The 19,875-nt window shown below is 45.1% G+C and overlaps 2 long non-coding RNA genes across 2 annotated transcripts; both read right to left on the bottom strand.

Moving 5' to 3' along the window:
- Nucleotides 1–2,968: 2,968 nt before the first annotated feature.
- On the bottom strand, nucleotides 2,969–6,723 carry LOC310758858. Its single transcript, XR_014546017.1, has 4 exons — nucleotides 6,615–6,723; nucleotides 6,051–6,176; nucleotides 4,856–4,981; nucleotides 2,969–3,086 (listed from the first exon to the last, which is right to left on the bottom strand). It is a non-coding gene; the product is annotated as an uncharacterized lncRNA (long non-coding RNA).
- A 5,172-nt stretch (nucleotides 6,724–11,895) lies between these two features.
- Nucleotides 11,896–16,704, bottom strand: LOC310758826. Its single transcript, XR_014545973.1, has 3 exons — nucleotides 16,398–16,704; nucleotides 15,502–15,607; nucleotides 11,896–12,026 (listed from the first exon to the last, which is right to left on the bottom strand). It is a non-coding gene; the product is annotated as an uncharacterized lncRNA (long non-coding RNA).
- Nucleotides 16,705–19,875: the final 3,171 nt, after the last annotated feature.

The raw sequence follows: 19,875 nt of genomic DNA, 5'->3' as shown, positions 1-19,875 counted from the left end.
AGTGAAGCCGCAAGCCATTGACAGAGAGCGCCAACTTCTTCTAAGAGTGATTGGATCCTAAAACATCAACCCGTGAGTAATACGGAGATTGGAACTTTAAAAAATTTCTTATCTTGGATTTGGAACGAGCGGGAAGGGGCTAAAAAGGAAGTCCACCCCCCCCTCTTTGTAAACAACTTAAAGCAAAGGACTGGGCAGCTAAGGTCGAGAGAATCTGTTTTTTGCTTTTCTTAACAAAGATCCTGACCTCACGGTTTGGACATTATAAGAAGATATTCTGGAGGATAAAAAGAATTTTGGGAGCTGAAACTACACCCCCCCCCCCTAGACCCGGGAACGTCCGATGAGAAAGCCTGTTGTATGGAAGATTTTGACAGCTGTCAAGTGAGCTGCTAGTCAGCTAGTTGTCAGCTGGAAAAAGAGAACATTGTTTCTGCTGTTTTTGCTGGTTTATTCGGGATAACTTGTTGAAAATAAGGTTGATACAAAATAACTGGACTTTTGGTTTTTGAGCTGAAAGGAAGATTAAGGAATTAAATCCCCCTAGAGGGGTAACAAGGATACTACATTACAAAAATGGCTGGAGTGTCTAAATTCCAAGCAGAATTGGACAGAGCACTGGTTCTCTTGGGAAACTTACAAGATGAGTACGATGCTTTGTCTACAGAGGTATCGCTATTACACTGGACAGTAAACAACAGCTTGGAGTCTGATAAGGATTTGAAACAGGAAGCCTATTCAACTGAACAAATAAATGAAACCGAAAGCGTAGACACGATGGAGCAATATGTTCTTTTTGAAGAAAACGAAGGAGGAGATGGAGGTTTGCAGGAGTCAAAGGAGAGCTACAATATGAGGCCTGACATGATGATAAAAAAGGACAATAAAAACTGGATGCGGAAAGCCTGGTTTGATTGGGAATTTGGAAAATGGAGAGATCCTCTTTTGAGGAGATCTGAAGACCTGAGGATTATAAATTTGTTGAAGGTGGAAGCTGGAGCTGTGGGGACATTTGGATTTGAAAGAAATTTGAAACAAGAGTTGGAATACCCCATAGGCTTTGCTTTTGCTTTTAAGTATGGAGGACTGGCTAGAAGTAACACCGATTCTGTTGGGCCGGAGCCCCTCCGAGACCTGGGGCTTAACATCAAGGTCTATCAAAGAGACCGGCAGAAAGGAACTGAGAGAGACATAAGGGCCTCGGACCTGAGATCTCCAGGCTAAATAAATAATATAAAGACTGATGGATATTGGTTGGGGACTGGAACCGGGAGAAGGGTGGGTGGAGGTTGGGAATCCAAAGGCTACATAAGGATAATGTGCATTGCTTTATTTGTTTTATATTTTGTTAGTGGTAAGGAAATTGGGTAAACCGTGGAAGGGAAATTTTGGTCGACCTTAGGAAAAAGGTTTAAGAATAAATTAATGAGGTATAAGTATTGATGAGTAATTTCAATAAGGTGAAACTGGTTTTTTTTTCTTTTTTTTAAATTAAGTGAAAATAAGGCTGTTAAAAATAAATGGAGGAAATGGAAAAAAGAAATAAAGTAAAATAACAGTATGTTAGAATAAATGTTTAAGTTAAGGTGAAGAAATAAGTTAAGGACTTGCTGAATTGACAATTTAAATTGGAATACAAGAAGGGGAGGTGTGAGGAGGTCTGAGAAACAAGGTTGAGGAAAATAAGTATCAGAAACTGTATGTGTTTTTTCTATTTTTCTGTTTAGTTTCGAATATGCTTTTTTGTGTTGTTTTTATTTTGTTTATTTTTTTGTTTTTGTTTGTTGTGTGTTTTTTTTTTTTTGAAAATACCAATAAATATTTAATAAAAAAAAAAAAAGAAGAAGAAGACTAGTCAGATGCCCACAGATTATTTTCCAGATTCTTTTTCTAGGGTTAGTACCCAAAGTTAGTCATACTGCAGATAAACCCACTAAAATTAATTCAAATGACTAATTTAAGTTCATTAATTTTAATGTTAATGACTCTGCTCTGAATACAACTTAGTTGTCCTTTTCTTAAAGTTGCAAATTCATTAAAAGACATTCTGAACCATTTGCAAAGAATTCCTTCCCAAAAAGTAAGGCTATGTTTTTCAGAGGGAGGGTGGAGGAATCACATTATCAAAGAGCCCGTTGAGACATTTCTTTTATGAACTAAATCCATGAGTATATCTGAATGAATATGTCATTCTTCACTGCAGGCCTGGCAAACCTCCTTCATTCCAGATGTTGTTCACTTACAGTTTCCATCATTCTTGACCTTTGATTCTGGGTGGGGCTTGTGGGTTAAGGGACTCCAACCCCTGCAATGCACCACTAAATAATCCCTGAAAGATGGCCATCTAACCTCTGTTTATAAATCACCAATGAAAGCAAAGTCCAGCACTTTCCCAAGCAGTATGTTCAGCTTTGAAACAGCTCTTATCATCAGTTCTTTCCTATGTTTAGTCAGAATCTCGTTTCTTGCAATGTGCCTGGGTCTACTTTTTTCACTTTTCGAAGATGGCGACAAAGTTTGTCCATTTCTCATCTGCACGGACACCACCTGTTCTCCAAGGATTCCCATATATTATATACAGAGGCAGTGAGATTCCATCTGCAATTTCATTTAGTATGTTTGGGTGCAGATCATAAGGCCCTGAAGATTTGAATTCATTCAGAGAAGCTAGGAGTTCCCTTACCACCTCCTTTCCTCTCTTGGGCTGCAGCATCCTCGCTGCATCATTCATTCTATTATCACCACGTTGTACACTGTTGTCCTTATGGGTGAAGACAGAGGCAAATTAGATGCTGAGCTGTAGCACTTTTTCTCTGTCACCCAATAGCATCTCTTTATCTTCTCCCCCACACAGCACCTGCTCCCTATTTGTTCTTCCTCTTGCTTTGAATACTACTGTTTATTATCTTTAACCTCTTTTCCAAATCATAATAATTGAGGCCCATAACAAAAAATTAGCATGTTACCTTTCTTTGCACAGCAGTAGACCATGGCAGGATGATGGCAGAAGGCTGTTGAAGCCACATATTCTGTACTTGAACAACTTGGTTTGCAGCTACCTTTACAATAATCATTTATGATAGGTCCTGGAGAAATATTGTGACGATAGAAATCAATCCCGCAGATGAGAAGACATCATCAACATTTCTAAGAATCTCCTATTCAGTGAAAGCAGTCCATTACATTTTCCACTAAATGAATACAACTTTAATCTTGCACAAATGACATACAGTGGTACCTTGGTTCTCAAACTTAATCCGTTCCAGAAGTCATTTCAAAAACCAAAGCGTTCCAAAACCAAGGCACGCTTTCCCATAGAAAGTAATGCAAAATGGATTAATCCATTCCAGACTGTTAAAAACTGTGGGATGTGAAACACAGAGCAGTCAAATACAACATTCCTAGAGTGTACATAAAAATCGGAAAAGTTCACAAACCGGAACACTTACTTCCGGGTTTGCAGTGCTTGGGTTCCAAGTTGTTTGAATACCAAGGTATTCGAGAACCAAAGTACTACTATACCATCAAATGAGCTAATATTTTGAACAAGGTAGAGCAGCAAAGGACACTCAAATGGGGTAGTTATATATTTATTATTTTACTACAGTCCTGTGGTTTGAGGGACCTTCACATTTTGTCCAGGGCAGTAATCAGCATCAAAAGCATCATAAGTCTATCATCATAAGTCTTAGGTCTTCATAGATGAATGCTAGAGCCACATGAGTCATCTTGACTGAAAGATATTGCAGAAAGAGAATGAAAGTATCCTCTGTTTATATTTCCTAAGGGAATAGTGATATGCCCAGAGACAGGCAGCAGAGAAGTTTTCAGGAGGAAGGAAAGTGTCTCCTAAGGATATACTGAAGCCTTATCTCCTGCAGCAGTAAACTTATGCTGCCTCTGTGTGGTGACTGAAACTGGGGTCAACTTCCACAAAGTGGGTATCTCATCTCATATTCCCAACAATTACCGTATTTTTTGCACCATAACACTCACTTTTTTCCTCCTAGAAAGTAAGGGGAAATGTCTGTGCGTGTTATGGAGCAAATGCCTATGGATGGTGAGGGGATCTGCTGCAGTCGTGAGCAGAGGATCCATGGTTCCCATTCCTTCCCTCCTCCGTGGCTCGCTTTGAAACAGCAAAGCGGGAGAAGAGCCGCTGAGTGAGGAGGAGAGAGGAACAGAGAGCCTGCTTGCTTTAAAGGAGCAAAGCGGGAGAGGAGAGGAGCCGCTTACACTTGTGTAAGCGGCTCCTGTCCGGTTGGCTCCTTTAAAGCAAGCAGGCTCTCTGTCCCTTTCTCCTCCCCACTCAGCTGGCTAAATAGCAGCGAAGTTTTTCAGCGAGCCAGGGAGGAGGGAGAGAAGCAGAGCCTGCTTGCTTCTCCTCTTATACCCCTCTTCTGCATTATTAACAGCATCCTTCTCCACCCACCCCACGCGTGTTCCTTGTCCCTTGAGTGCTTTTCCTTCCCTCCCCACTTAAAACGTGGTTACAAAGCACGGATCCACATGGATCCTCAGGATTTTTGCACTGGGTCACCCCAAATTCACCATCAGATCACATAGCATGTCCATGGCTACAGCTTGCACCAAAAAAATAATGCACCCACTGTTGCCTGGGGCCGGAGTGGTGCAAAAACGTGGTTACAAAGCATGGATCCATATGGATCCTCAGGATTTTTGCATTGGGCTACCACAAACTCACTGTCAGATCACATGTCTGTGGCCACAGCATGAACCACAAAAATCATACATCCACTGTTTCATTTAGAATATTTTTTTTCTTGCTTTCCTCCTCTAGAAACTATGTGCGTGTTATGGTCGGGTGCGTGTTATAGAGCGAAAAATACGGTACCTATCTTTCTACAACAGAAGACATAACCAGGTAGATCACAGCGGTCTAATGAAGCCACATATTCTCTATTTGAACATGATTGTGAGCAGTGACCGCTACAATTATCGTTCAGGGTGGGAGTGGGTCCTGGAGAAATGTTAGAAAGATAGAAAGATAGAAATCAATCCTTCAGATGAGAAGAAATCACCAACATCTCTAACCATTTCTTAAGCAACATAAGCAATCTATTACATTTCCTACTAGATGAAGAAATAGAACTTTAATTTTGCTCATATGACATACATGGTACCTATGGTTACGTACTTAATTTGTTCCGGAGGTCCGTTCTTAACCTGAAACTGTTCTTAACCTGAAGCACCACTTTAGCTAATGGGGCCTCCTGCCACCTCGCGATTTCTGTCCTCATCCTGAAGCAAAGTTCTTAACCAGATGCAGCCTAGAATTGCATAAGCTTTTTTCCTGCTGCATCAGTGTTGATTCATGTTAAATTTGTTGTCTACTAAAAAAGCATTCTTGTCTACCCCTAAATCCTTTGCACATGTACTACTGTCAAGCCAGGTGTACCCAATTCTATATTTGTGCATTGGATTACTCCTGCCTTAGGGTAGAAGAAGAAGAGAGGAAGTTTGGATTTGATATCCCGCTTTATCACTACCCTAAGGAGACTCAAAGTGGCTAACAATCTCCTTTCCCTTCTTCCCCCACAACAAACACTCGAGAGACTTCAGAGAAGTGTGATTAGCCCAAGGTCACCCAGCAGCTGCATGTGGAGGAGCAGGGAATCGAACCCAGTTCACCAGATTACGAGTCCACCACTCTAATCACTACACCACACTGGCTCTCACAGCATTCTTCTGATCTACCAAGCCTGCCACTCTATCCAAAAATAAAAAAGATTCATCTGCCATGACTTGTTTCTTTCGAGAAACTCCTGCCAGTTTTTAGTAACCACGACATCCTTTTCAATGTGCTCACAGATCCACTGTTTAATTATCTTTTCTAATGCTTGTTGAGCAGTTCCACCTTCACTCCGTCACACAATAGCACCTCTCTGCCTTCTCCACGCAGAACCCCTGCTCCTTATTTGGTCTTCGGCTTGCTTTGAACAGAGCAGCACAAAACCCTGCTTCTTATCTTTTCACCACTTTCCCAAATCATAATGATTGCAACCCATAATAACAGTTTAGCACGTTACCTTGCTCTTTGCAGCAGAAGACGTGACCAGATTCCTGGCAGGGGTCTAAAGAAGACTCATATTCTCCAGCTGAACAGCGTCGCTTGCAGACGCCATTACAAAGTATATTGTTGGTCGTAGTTGGTCCTGGCGAAATATTATGAAGATAGGAATCAATCCCTCAAGTGAAAAGAGATTACCAACATCTCTATGCATTCCCTATTGTATATGTGAATGGAGGTAGGGCTCTTAGTAACACCCAAGGCCAGCATGAGCATAACATGAGTTAACAATGTGATGCAGCAACAAAAAGAAAAGCTTATGCTATTCTCGGCTGCATCAACAGAAGTATATGCATGGCAGGGGATTGGGCTAGATAATGCCCTTCCAATTCTACAATGCTACAATTCTATTCAGCAAAAGCAGTGCATTCCATTTCCCACTTAATCAGGAAATAGAACTTCAATCTTACACAGATGACATAGTATCAAATGGGCTAATATTCCAAGCACTACAAAGCAGCCAAGGGGCTAGTTTGGCAGGTCTTCTTGGAGTGCTGTGGATGGACAGCCCTTTAGATTTTACCTGGGACTGACAGCAGCACCAACAGGAGAAGTAGAGGGGCAGAGGTCTTCATGGCTGAATGCTGGAGCCACCAGAGTTGCCTTCTAGCTCAAGGATATTGCAGTGAGAGAAAGGATCCTCTATTTGTACTTCCCAAGGGAATGGTGACAGGAAGCTTTCAGGGGGGAGGAAAGGACTGGGTGTTCCAAACGTTCTGCTAATGATATTCATGGCTACCATGCACCCTTTCTGTTTTGGATAATTAATTCTTGCTCCCTCTCTCTAAAATAGATGGCTTTGGAATTCATGGAAGAGAAGACTGTTAATGCCTACTAGCTAGGATGACTATGCTCTGCTTCCACAGCTGGAGGCAGCGATGCTTCTGAATGGCCGTTGCTGAAGGGCTGACTGCTCTTGTGCTCCTCATTGGATTGGCCAAAGCGAGAACAGGATGCTGGACTTGATGGGCCATTGGCTCTTCTTACGTTCCTCATAGAATAATGGAGTTGGAAGGGACCCCATGGGCCTTCAAGTCCACACACACACACACACACACACCCCGCGATGCAGAAATCTCAGCTAAAACACCCCAGATATCATCCTGTACATTCTGAAACTCACATACCCCAAACTGACCAGTTGGGTCTTTTAGAGCAAACTGTAGTGCTGAGAATAGCTGGCACTCCCTTGGCAAATGTAGCAGTATGAAGAAGGAAACAAATAATGGAATAGAATGAGACATGTGTGGTTGAACAGTGGTTCTGCTCCAGTCTCCAGGAGACTCACAGATATAATCAAAAGTTTCCCCTTATTTATGGATCATTGATGAAGGATGTTGTGGCACCCACAAGGAAAAGAATGAACAGGCTACTTGTTCTCAACAGCCCATCTCAATGGCTAGACAATATGTACCTTTCTGGTGACTTCATTTTTCCCTGAAAAGCAACCATCAGGAAAATCAGTAACTGTGTCCTCTTTGGGTGGAAGCCCTGACCAAGATGGCCAGCTGGAGTCTCTCCTTTATTGATCCCTCAAACTCCTGAAAACTGAAAGGAGAAGTAATAAATAATAATAATAATAATAATAATAATACCCTGCCCTCCCCGGCCAAAGCTGGGCTTAGGGCAGCTAACACCAATAAAATTAGAATAAAAACGTAATAGAAAAAAAAATAAAGCAATTTAAAATACAGGTTAAAATGCAATTTAAAATGCAGCCTCATTTTAAAAGGAGCCCATAGATCAAAACCGTAAGGGGAGAGAAACATAAGGGTCAGACGGAGTCCGCCAGGCGGAACAGCTCTGTCTTGCAGGCCCTGCAGAAAGATGTCAAGTCCCACAGGGCCCTAGTCTCTTGTGACAGAGTGTTCCACCAAGTTGGGGCTGTTACGATATGAGAGCAACGAAGCTGCAAACTGGTAGCTTGTTTACATCACACGATGTGACTAGCTGTGGGAAAGAATCTTCCCGGAAGTTCACAGGCTTCAAAAGTCTTTTCTCTGTGTGTAATATGAGACCTTCCTGTTGTGTATGTGAAGGAAGTCTTTGTCACTTGCTTGCTGAACACTGAACTGTTCGGACATTTTTTTTGTAGAGTTGCACAGTCAGCAATAAACAACGTGTTAAGCACTTTCTGACTATCTTCTTTCCCTTGCTGGGATGCAAGGAGGGAAGGGGGTGTGCATTTTCCACGCTGGGAAATGTCGCCTATCGAGATCTCCTGGACTGTGGGGATTGCAGCCAAGGCAGATCACTAGTAAACAAGCCCGGGAGCCTGGGAGAGTTGCCAGCCTCTCCCGATGGGGCTTGTTTTCCAACATATGGTAGCAGATGGAGGTCGATGGATCGTAAACATCCTCTGCAAGGAAATGGTAGCACGCGGGTGGTGGCTACAAAGTAACGGCTACGGATGGCTGGTGGAGACGTGTTTGCTGTTTTGCTATGTTCCACGGACCCCTGACGATTACTGATTTATGGCTGGATAGTGAACGCGGAAAGAATCGTTCTCCGGTGATTTTACCTGGGACCGACACCAGCACCAAAAGGAGAAGTAGAGGGACAGAGGTCTTCATGGCTGAATGCTGGAGCCACTAGAGTTGCCTTCTGGCTCAAAGATATTGCAGAGAGAGAAAGGATCCTCTATTGGTACTTCCCAAGGGAATGGTGAGAGGAAGCTTTCAGGGCCAAGGAAAGGACCGTGTGTTCCAAACATTCTGCTAATGATATTCATGTCTATTATGTACTCTTTTAGTTTTGATTGGTTAATTCTTGTTCTCTCTCTTTCTCTAAAGTGTGTGTGTGCTTTCTAAAGGTGCACAAAACAAGGAAAGCACCAACAGATAGCGACCTAAGGAAACCTATGTCTTCAAATGGAAGCTTGATTCAGAAATGATGGAGATAATGGAATCGGAGAAGACTTCAGTGGTTGAGCCTTAGTTCTGCTCCATGAGGCTCAAAGATATCATCAAAAGAGAACAAAAGTTTCCCTTTATTTATGGATCATTGCTGAAGGATATCATGGCATCCACAGGGAAAAGAACACACTGGAGATCATGGTGCTACTTGTTCTCATCATCCCATCTCAATGGCCAGACAATGTGTACAGTAAGTCTCTCAGATGGGGTCTGACCCCTGGAGATTCATCAGAGGCCCTGGCTGCGATGGGGCTGCATACTGGCCAACTGGCGTCTCCCCTTTATTGATCCTTGGAGCTCCCAAGGACTGAATGGGGAAGTGTTTTACTGTGCAGTCATACCTCATGTTGCGTTTGCTTCATGTTACGTTTTTTCAGGTTGTGTCCCGCAGCGACCCAGAAGTACCAGAAAGGGTTACTTCCGGGTTCCGCTCTCGCGCATGCACAGAAGTGCCAAATCATGCCGCGCACCTGCACAGATACGGTGCTTCAGGTTGTGGGTTTTTCATGTTGTGAACGGGCCTCTGGAACAGATCCCGTTCGCAACCAGAGGTACCACTGTATCTTGTGCACGCTCTGTTAGTTTGCTTGAAGACTGTTTCATTTTTGCTGTGATTGCCCCTGACTTCAAAATAACTCTTGCATTTGACAAAATACCTACCAGCATGCCTTTGTCTGTCAAAGCAACAATTGGGAGCTTAAAACATCATGCATGTCATCAAGTGTAGGACATGTGGGCATGGCTTGGCCAAAATGGTAGGTCTGGTGGGACAAATTGGACCCAGAGGCTAGAGGGCAGCTCTCCTGCAGCCAACACACTGCCTTCCTGGTTTGATGATGATGATGATGATGATGCCACATGGGGCTCATTAATCTGGGAAGGTAGCGCATCCAGGAGAAGGAAAACTCTGATCCTAAACCTTCGCTGCCTTTTGGGATATCTTCAGGAGAAGAACAGGGCTAAGGAATAAACCCTACAGAAATCCAGAATGGTGTCCCTGAATCTCTGCATCTGCTAATCTGCAGGCATCCATCTTGCGTATGTAAACTCTTTGCTCCAAGTTATTTAAGAGAATGGATGTGCTTATCTCTGTTCTCCAGTAAACAGCCTCAGGCTATTGGAGGTTGTTTGGTGAAGAGACGGAGAGTTTATTTTCAGTTCAGGTTGCAAGATATTTGTAATCTAAGACAGTGATCTAGAGCCAGTGTGGTGCAGGGGTTAAGAGCGGTAGTCTCGTAATCTGGTGAACTGGGTTCGTGTCTCCGCTCCTCCACATGCAGCTGCTGGGTGACCTTGGGCTAGTCACACTTCTCTGAAGTCTCTCAGCCCCACTCACCTCACAGAGTGTTTGTTGTGGTGGAGGAAGGGAAAGGAGATTGTTAGCCGCTTTGAGACTCCTTCGGGTAGTGATAAAGTGGGATATCAAATCCAAATTCTTCTTCTAAGACAAATATGCTGAGATAAGTATAAGAAATTGTGCAATGATCTGAATGCAACTTTTATTGCTTTAAGCTGTTTTGGAGTTAAGTTCCATAAGCAAAGTTTTGAACCATATTTTTGGGCTGGAAAATTTTTATTTCAAAGAAGAGCGGGCTTTTATTTAGCCAATGGCTTCCATATGCGCTATATTGATAACTCCAATATATGTAACTGAAGTGGGGGGACTTTTTTTAGCCCAGCAGGCACATTTGCAAGCAAGAGACATTATCACAGTTCAATGACATATTCTTGCCAGGCAAAAGTACTTGAGGAGGGTGCAGAACAGAGCCAGTCTTGTTGAGAAGACATGGCCTAGTGAACCAATCAGCATGAAAGATGATTGTGTTGGCCGCTGAGAAGAGTCTTCTCACTTGGCTGACATGCTTCCTTGTCCTCTTGTGCTGCTTAAAGCAAATCAGAGTGGAAGGCGGGGAGTTAGCCAGTGAGGAGACCCTTCCTCTACCCTTTCATGCTGATTGGTACTGAGAGACGGCTGCTGTTGTGGGAGAAGGCAGGCGTGGAACAAACACCAAGGAGGAGTGCTGACTTGGAGATGATGATGATGGAGAGAAAGTAAGCAATTGACAGAGTTTGCAAAGAAAGAGGGTCAACAGTTAGCATAATAGCCAGCAGGAAGGAGGGGAAGAGGAGGAGGATGTGGTGAAAGAGGATACCAGTGAAGGAGGAACCACAGAGGGGTTTGGAGAAGGCAGTGGAGACAAGTGAAAGTGGAAAAGGAGAGGAGATAGAAGAACTTGGGCTGAAGGTGCTTAATGGCTGTTGCCTCTCCTTGCTGCAGGACCCAGCTGAAGAAGACCTAGGGGTTCAGCGTCTGGTGGGGCGGGGTGCAGGTGCCTCTTCATTCAGACACAACAGGCCTATAATGGAGATCTGTGTTATCTTTGCACTTTTCCTTGGGTGCATGCTGGCCCAACTTTTAGAAGAGGCAGCATAACTAAGCATTCTCTCTCTCTCTCTCTCTCTCTCTCTCTCTCTCTCTCTCTCTCTCTCTGTCTGTCTGCTTGTACTTCCTTTGTTTGGTTTTTTAACAAGAATCCCAAAATCAAAAAAGTGGGGAAGATGTGTGAGAAAAGATGTATGGTTTTGTTCCAGCCCAAACCCAGTAGCAACAGAGGAAAAAAGAGAATAAGTTTGGGGCGAGATGAAGTGTGTTTGTATAGTTCAGTCCACTTAGAACAGAGTCTGGATGTTTCTGTTGAGGTGGCAATATAATGTAGGAGATTGCAGGTGGTCAATGCTGTGGGGAGCATATACATAACAAGATGCATTCTTGGGATGGTGAGTGATGGGATGAAACTTCAATAAGTTATCATTGCCTTCTTTCCCACTCAACCTCAGAAAGACATACCCTCCTCTGGCATTCATAACTCAACAGAACTTCAAACAAAGTACGAGACTAAAAGCCCATTTTTATTGTATAATTTCAGGTGGTTGGCTGTGGCTGTGGGGGGGCATCGTGGACTCAGAACATCTGGATTGGCTGATACACAGCACACAATTGGTTGACGCTCTTCAGTCATCTACAATCATAAGAAACAGAACATCAGAATAAGAACCAAAGAGCACATTGGAAGAGTTTATAACAAAATACTAGACTCGTGTGAGATAAATTTGGCCCAGGGTCACCCAGTAAACATCATGGCCGAGCTGAGATTTGAACTTACTCTACTTGGCCTGAACCACCACCCTGACCCTATACAGCATATTGAGATTCCCCACCTCATCTTTATCAGTAAAAAGGTAAAGGGACCCCTGACCATTAGGTCCAGTCGTGGCCGACTCTGGGGTTGCGGCGCTCATCTCGCTTTATTGGCCGAGGGAGCCGGCATACAACTTCCGGGTCATGTGGCCAGCATGACTAAGCTGCTTCTGGCGAACCAGAGCAGAACACAAAAACACTTTGACGTGCTTTCGAACTGCTAGATTGGCAGGAGCAGGGACCAAGCAATGGGAGCTCACCCCGTCACGGGGATTTGAACTGCCGACCTTCTGATCAGCAAGTCCTAGGCTCTGTGGTTTAATCCACAGCGCCACCCACGTCCCAATCTTTATCAGTCCTGGGTACCAAAATGCCTTTCTTTGGTTCAGAAGGGGTCACTGCCATCACAATTTATAATCTGGGCTCATGCCGCAATAACTGTACATTATCCTGAAGTAAGTCCCACTGACAACAGATGGAGTCAGAGCCAACCCAAAGGGGCTAGAGAAGAAGCAATCCCCTACAATTCAAATGTCAGTTACAGCATTTTTTTTCTGCCCAGAGAAAGATGGGAGGGACCTTTTTTCCATAGCTATCACTCACATCAAATAGAGCCATACTTCTAAAACAGGTTGAGGATTCACCAAAGACATCTGTGAGTGCTGGAAGACTTGTTCCCTGCCTTGCAGGCCTTTTCTCACCTGGCCTAGGAAGGTAGGGCCTGGACTGACTCCAGCTACAAAAGCTGAGGCTACAGGCAGTGGCGTAGCGTGGGTTGTCAGCACCCGGGGCAAGGCAAGTAATTTGCGCCCCTAACCCGTGGATTTGCGCCCCCTAACCCGTGGATTTGCACCCCCTAACCCTAACCCCCAGATGTTGCGCCCGGTGCGGCCGGCCCCCCCTGCACCCCCCACGCTACGCCACTGGCTACAGGCCCTTGGGCTGGGATCTTGTTTAGTGGGGGTTGTAGAATAGTGGGGGTTTTGCTGTTATTTATATAATCTTTTTGTATCTTTGTTTTTAGATGATTCATGATTTATGTGAAAATTGCTCAGTTGGATTGTGTATTTATTGTTTATGACTGATTCTGTTCAGTTTGTAATTGTGTGATTTGTTTTCATGTTGTAAGCCACTTTGAGCATGGTTTCAACTATGGAAAGGTGGCAGCCAAATAAAATGATGTATGCATGCATGCATGCATTACTGTGAACTGTTGCCTTGAAGATAATATAATAATAATTTATTATTTATACCCTGCCCATCTGGCTGGGTTTCCCCGGCCACTCTGGGCAGCTTTCAACAAAAGATTAAAAATACATTAAAACATCAGTCATTAAAAACTTCCGTAAACAGGGCTGCCTTCAGATGTCTTCTAAACGTCAGATAGTTGTTTATTTCTTTGACATCTGATGGGAGGGCGTTCCACAGGGCGGGCACCACTACGAAGAAGGCCCTCTGCCTGGGTCCCTGTAACTTCGCTTCTCACAGTGAGGAAACTGCCAGAAGACCCTCTGAGCTGGACCTCAGAGCTGAACAATGGGGGTGGAGACGCTCCTTCAGGTATACTGGGCTGAGGCCATTTAGGGCTTAAAGGTCAGCACCAACACTGGATTAGTTGTAGTTTCCGAGTCACCTCCACTTCTTTGCCGCCACTATCACCACTTGGTAGGCTCAACGTTGAGCTCTAACCCGTGTCTGGTCCGATTCAAAATGAGTTTTCCACCACCAGCTCTCTAGCCATCTCAGCGATTGTTTCATCGCCCTCAGCTCTGGGGGAAACCATGGGGCTGTCCAGGTTTCATGCAACTGAAGAGGGTGCTTTGGAGCCAGACAGTCGATAGCCCTGGTTAACTCTGAATTCTAGCAGGCCACCAGGGAATCAGCTGAAAGGCCATCAACATGGGATAAAGCATCCCCTACCACTCTCTGGAAACCATTTGGATCCATTAAGTGGAGGGGGCGGGCCATCTGAATTGGTCCCACACCTTCCCACTGGCGGAGGAAGGTGGGTGTGGGTGTGGTGCACACCGGGTGTCAGCCGTGAGGGCGGGTGACATCACCGCGCCGCCACCCCCCACACTCGCTACATGGGCGGCACCCCCAGACGCTCACTGCGCAGGCGGTAGGCTGCTAGGGATGCTGCTGCTGCATGCGGCTAGTGGCGCCCCTCCAGAAACTCGCCGCGTGGGTGGCAAGCAGCTAGGGACGCTTGCCATGCGGGCAGCTAGCCCCACCCCCCGGGCCGGCTAGCGTCCCCCCCGCCCCACTCCAGGAGCCAGGGCAGATAGCTCCTCCGCTGCACCTCCCTGCAGAGGGGAAGGGTCGTGGAGAAGTCCAGTTGCACCAGGAAGTGATCTGACCGTGGCACTTCTTTTGTTTTTTGTCAGATTTACCTACATCAATAGAGGTAGACACCAGGTCTAAGGCATGTTAGCACTATGAGTTGGGCCAAACTTATTCAAGGACAGCCCCATGGAGGCCATGCTTTCCATGAAGTCTGGAGTGGCCCCTCGTAAGGTCGTGTCAGCATGGATGTTAAAATCCCCTAGGACAACCAAGCTAGGTGTCTCCAGCAGAACATCCGCCATGACCTGAAGCAACTCAGGCAGGGAATCCTTGGCACAGAGAAAAATCTTACAATCCACTGCAGCAATAGAGCCCTGTACCACATGTCCCAATATTTTGGGTCTTAGTGTCACATGGGACCTTATTGCAAATGCCTGGATGCTTGGCACACTTCTTTAGACAGTTAACTGCCATGCTGATTTCACCACCTACTCCTCAACTCTCCTTATTCTTTTCTGTCCTCTCACCAGGGCCTCTGAAATTAGAAAGTTTCCACTCTCTTCAATCAGTGGTTTTCAGTAGACTTGTATCTTAGTACCAACAGCCAGATGGGCTGGATATAAATAATAAATTATTATTATATTATTATAACACCTTGAACTTGGGTCTGTGGCAGATCTGCACCAGTGCAAATCCTGAAAGCAGGGTGTTATATGCCTTTTATTGGAATCAAACAACTCAAATCATAGAGCGCCACCATTCCTTCTCATTCGCCTTTTTTGGATCCTAACTCCCACATGTTCTGAGCATTGCTAAAGATGCTACTATACTGTCCTTTCACACAAAAATTGGCATACCTGTTTGCTTCAGCATACTCACTCCTACACAGGCATTCTCTCATATTCTTCTTCACAGTTCCCATCATACTCCCAGCCTGGACCCTGCATTCCATTTAATGCAAGACTGATCTTGCAGATCACAAATGAGCACTTGAAGGAAACTTATCTTACTTTTCACAGCAGTAGATGTTGTCATGTTGTTGGCATATCACGCTTCCAGACCATTGCTTTTCATCTTCACCGCACTTATCCTTGCATTTGCCTTTACAAAATGGTTCTGGATATATGTTTCAAAAAGAGAGAGTTGGGTTAGATGAGCAGCTAAGGATGGTGAGCTGGAAGCTGTAGAATCTCATATCCCATAGCCATGTCCTCTGACGAGAATCTCTTGGTTGCAGTTTTCTATATGGGCTGGTTCAGATGTCCTATTCATTCAGCATTCATTCTTAATTACTTACACAAAGCTTATGCTGAGGTTAGGTTATATCTTTTTTAAAAAACCAAGTTTTTATTCCAATTCGTTTGTTGGAACACAATGAACATTCATCCTGACTTGCTTGAAAGGTTCTTTTTATATGATTTCACCATGTTATCCAACCCACATTTCCGGGCATTATCCCATCACTTTCCTAACCTCAGAAAGTCAGTTTCCACTTTTAACATGGATTTGTTCAACCAGGGCAACAAATAACTTATTATCCAGTTTAATTGAGCAAACCTAAATCTCTCACTATGTGTTGGAACCCCTCTTCCAAAATACCAGCAACCCACAGGCACCCAAAATTTCTTGTTTTTCCTACCTTAAATTTAGTTCACCACAGCTCTCCATCGGTTTGCTTTCTTTAAGCTCTCGTGAGAATATATCCCCATTTTGAAGATCTCACGAGAATATATCCCATTTTAGCACACATTTCTTATACACATTCTTGTATAATATTTTAGCTTTGGTGCCCCCTATATTTTTGGGGTAGGGGGGTCAACTAGACCCCTGTGAAAGCAAGCTTGAGCTGTCCACATAGCTCTTTCAGTGCATGTCACAATCTAAGCAATATGCCCCTGTACCATACCTGTGGCCCTTACTAGGAAGGGAGAGAAGAAGAAGAAGATGAAGAGGAAACCATAGATCAGGCAAGAGAACTTCATGGCTGAATCAACTTGCGGGAAATTCTGAGGAGGGAACAGAAGGTGCTCCTTATTTATAAGCCATTTAATGACAGCAGTCCATCGAGGGACAGAGGAGGAGTTTGAAGTGCAGGTCTGTAATGTTGGGATGGGGAGGGGCCTTTTTCTGTCACATTCCCATCTGGACAGCTTTCAGAGGGTGCACAATGCATTAAACAATACCAGGAGACACCAACAGTTGCACACAGTGATGGAGTTGGGCATTTTTAGAATCTAGATTTAAGACCACATGAACATAAGAAGACCACGATAAAAAGACTCCCCAGCCACTCTGGGCGGCTTCCAACAAAAGATTAAAATACAATAATTCATCAAATCTTAAAAACTTCCCTAAACAAGGCTGCTTTCAGATGTCTTCCAAAAAGTCAGATAGTTGTTTATTTCTTTGACATCTGATGGGAGGGCGTTCGACAGGGCGGGCGGCACTGCCGAGAAGGCCCTCTGCCTGGTTCCCTGTAACTTCGCTTCTCGCAATGAGGGAACCGCCAGAAGGCCCTGTCCAGGCAGAACGATGGGAGGTGGAGATGCTCCTTCAGGTCTACTGGGCCTTTGAGGCCATTTAGGGCTTTAATGGTCAGCACCAACACTTTGAATTGTGCTTGGAAACATACTAGGAGCCAATGTAGGTCTTTCAGGACCTACAGAATAACCCCATAGTTTGATCAAGTCAAAGACCCATCTTGCCAGAGGTGGATTGAGGGTAGTGTAACCAGTTTGGCCACACTGGGTGCCAGTGCCACGTGGAGTGCCACAACAATGATGTTGAATGGAGCACAAGAGGTGGGGGTGCCAAATTTTACTATCACACTGGGTGCTGCTGAAATTTGAGAGCCCCAAGTCCACCACTGATCTTACCCAACAACTCATAGCAGCCAAGCAGGTCCCACAAGCATGACCTGACTGCAGCAACACTTTCCCCATTGTGAGTCCCAGGAAATGGCAGTTAGAGGCATCCTGCCCTCAACTTAAGGCTCCTACAGGGCCCCACTTATTTAACTTGTAATGTCTACTACTTCACTTAATTCCCAGTGCGGAAAACCGGCTGCTTCTGAGGCCCTCCTAGTCACTTTGCTGCTGAGTAGAGTCTTGGACTTCTGCCCCAAAGCCCAGTCTTGGTGGCACCACTAGTTGAACCCAGGAACTTCAGCTGGCAAATGATGCTCTCTGACACGGAAATAAGGCCCCTCGCCATAGATGGCAATCTGTAAATAGCCCATGAGGAAGCCATAGCTAATAGTCCATGAACGATCAGGATGCAGCCTGAAGGATACAGTGTTCTCTTAAAAAGCCACTATTAAAAATGTATGCATTATAGTGTATTCAAGCATGTAGTTCCTGATCACCTGCAGGCATTTTGAGAGGAGGCCTATTTGCTAGATTTCTTGTAGTCTAGATTCAGACCAGGCCTGAGAATGGCAATCAGGATTCCATTTCTTAACAGTTTTAGCAGGAGGCTACAAGGTGTGGCGGTGCGCGGGTGGCGCTGTGGGTTAAACCACAGAGCCTAAGACTTGCTGATCAGAAGGTCAGCGGTTCGAATCCCCGTGACGGGGTGAGCTCCCGTTGCTCGGTCCCTGCTCCTGCCAACCTAGTAATAATAATAATAATAATAATAATAATAATAATAATAATAATAATAATTTATTATTTGTACCCCGCCCATCTGGCTGGGCTTCCCCAGCCACTCTGGGCTGCTTCCAACACAATATTAAAATACTCTAATACATCAAACATTATAAGCTTCCCTGAACAGGGCTGCCTTCAGATGTCTAGCAGTTCGAAAGCATGTCAAAGTGCAAGTAGATAAATAGGTACCGCTCCGGCGGGAAGGTAAACGGCGTTTCCGTGCACTGCTCTGGTTCGCCAGAAGAGGCTTAGTCATGCTGGCCACATGACCCGGAAACTGTATGCCGGCTCCCTTCGCCAGTAAAGCAAGATGAGCGCCGCAACCCCAGAGTTGGTCACGACTGGACCTAATGGTCCTTTACCTTTTTACAAGGTATGGCATAACCCAGGGGTCAGCAAAGTTTTTGTGGCATGGGCCAGTTCACGGTCCCGCAGATGTCCCGCACATGCGCACACACACACACATGCGCAAATACTATTTCCGGCGTTCCTTCCAGTGCGGAGGAGGCATGCGCAGCTTCCCATTGGCTGCAGGAAGGCGGCCCCCGCTCTGCTCCGCGCTGATTTAGTGCGGTGAACGGGAGCCATCCGAGCGGGTGGGGGGGTCCATGTGCCGGTTAAGCGACTCCCAGGGGCCTTAGGTTGCTGACCTCTGTCATAGCTACCATCTGCTGGAACGTCCTCTTGCAGGACTTCCCAGTTGCTGCTGTGGTCTCTCTGCTATCACCTGCTGGTTAAGAGTTTCTTACTGTGCTACTCTCAAATTCTGTGACTAGAACAACCTCACTCAGCTCCTCATGGCCTCCACGACAACGATGGGTCTCTCTCAGGTGGTCATTGGTCCCACACACCAGGAAGGTCACGGTCCTGTTGTGATATTTGCCCTAAGAACGCAGTGTCATGGTCAGACCATAATCTGGTTAAGTTTAGACTGACAAGGGCAGTTCCCCCCTGTAAGGGTGCTGGGCCTGTTTGGATGGCCCACCTTCAGAGACTTATGGAACCAGATATGTTCCTGGATGGTCTGGGGAATTTTCCAGCAGAGAAAGGTGGTCATTCTATTGAAGCCTTGGTCTCGCTATGGAATGGTGAGATGAAACGGGTGGTTGACATGATCACTCCTGAATGTCCTCTGCAGTGTTTTGGAGCCCAAGCAGCTCCTTTGTCCTCGGAGCTATGAAACTCTGAACTATGAAACAAACCAGATAAAGTCTGGAGTGCAAGTAGTGCAAATCTTGCTCTGAAGCCAACCCAACACTGGTAAAAACACAAAAGCTCATTTTGCAGGTCACATTGCATCCTCTAGTAGTGATCAGTGGAGTTATTTTGGATGGCCTGGACTCCCAGTATGGGGAAGGGACCTGTGCAGCCCTTGAAGACCCACTGTGACCAACTGGCTACACACTTTGAGGATAAAGTCACTTGACTTTGGCATGATCTTGACTCTGCACTTGTTACAGCTCAAGTACCCTATGTTGTCTTATGTGATCAGTTTCATCTGACGCAATCAGCTGATGTCAACAAGATGTTGGTGGCAAATGCCCCCTTGACCCCTGTCCTTCCTGGCATATCAAATCTAGCAGAGAGAGAGCTGGCTGGTTGGGTCCAGAGTGTGGTTAATGCTTTGCTGTGTGAGAGGGTGGTCTACGTTGAAAGAGGCAGTGGGTGATTCCTAAAGAAACTCGCTCTGAACTCTTTGATGAAGAAGGGCTAACTTCCTCTGCAACATTCCCATCC

Source organism: Podarcis filfolensis (genome assembly GCF_964270895.1).
Source record: "Podarcis filfolensis genome assembly, chromosome: 3".
Lineage (NCBI taxonomy): Eukaryota > Metazoa > Chordata > Lepidosauria > Squamata > Lacertidae > Podarcis > Podarcis filfolensis.
Note: the sequence above shows the minus strand (reverse complement) of the source record. Positions and strands in the feature narration are given on the sequence as shown.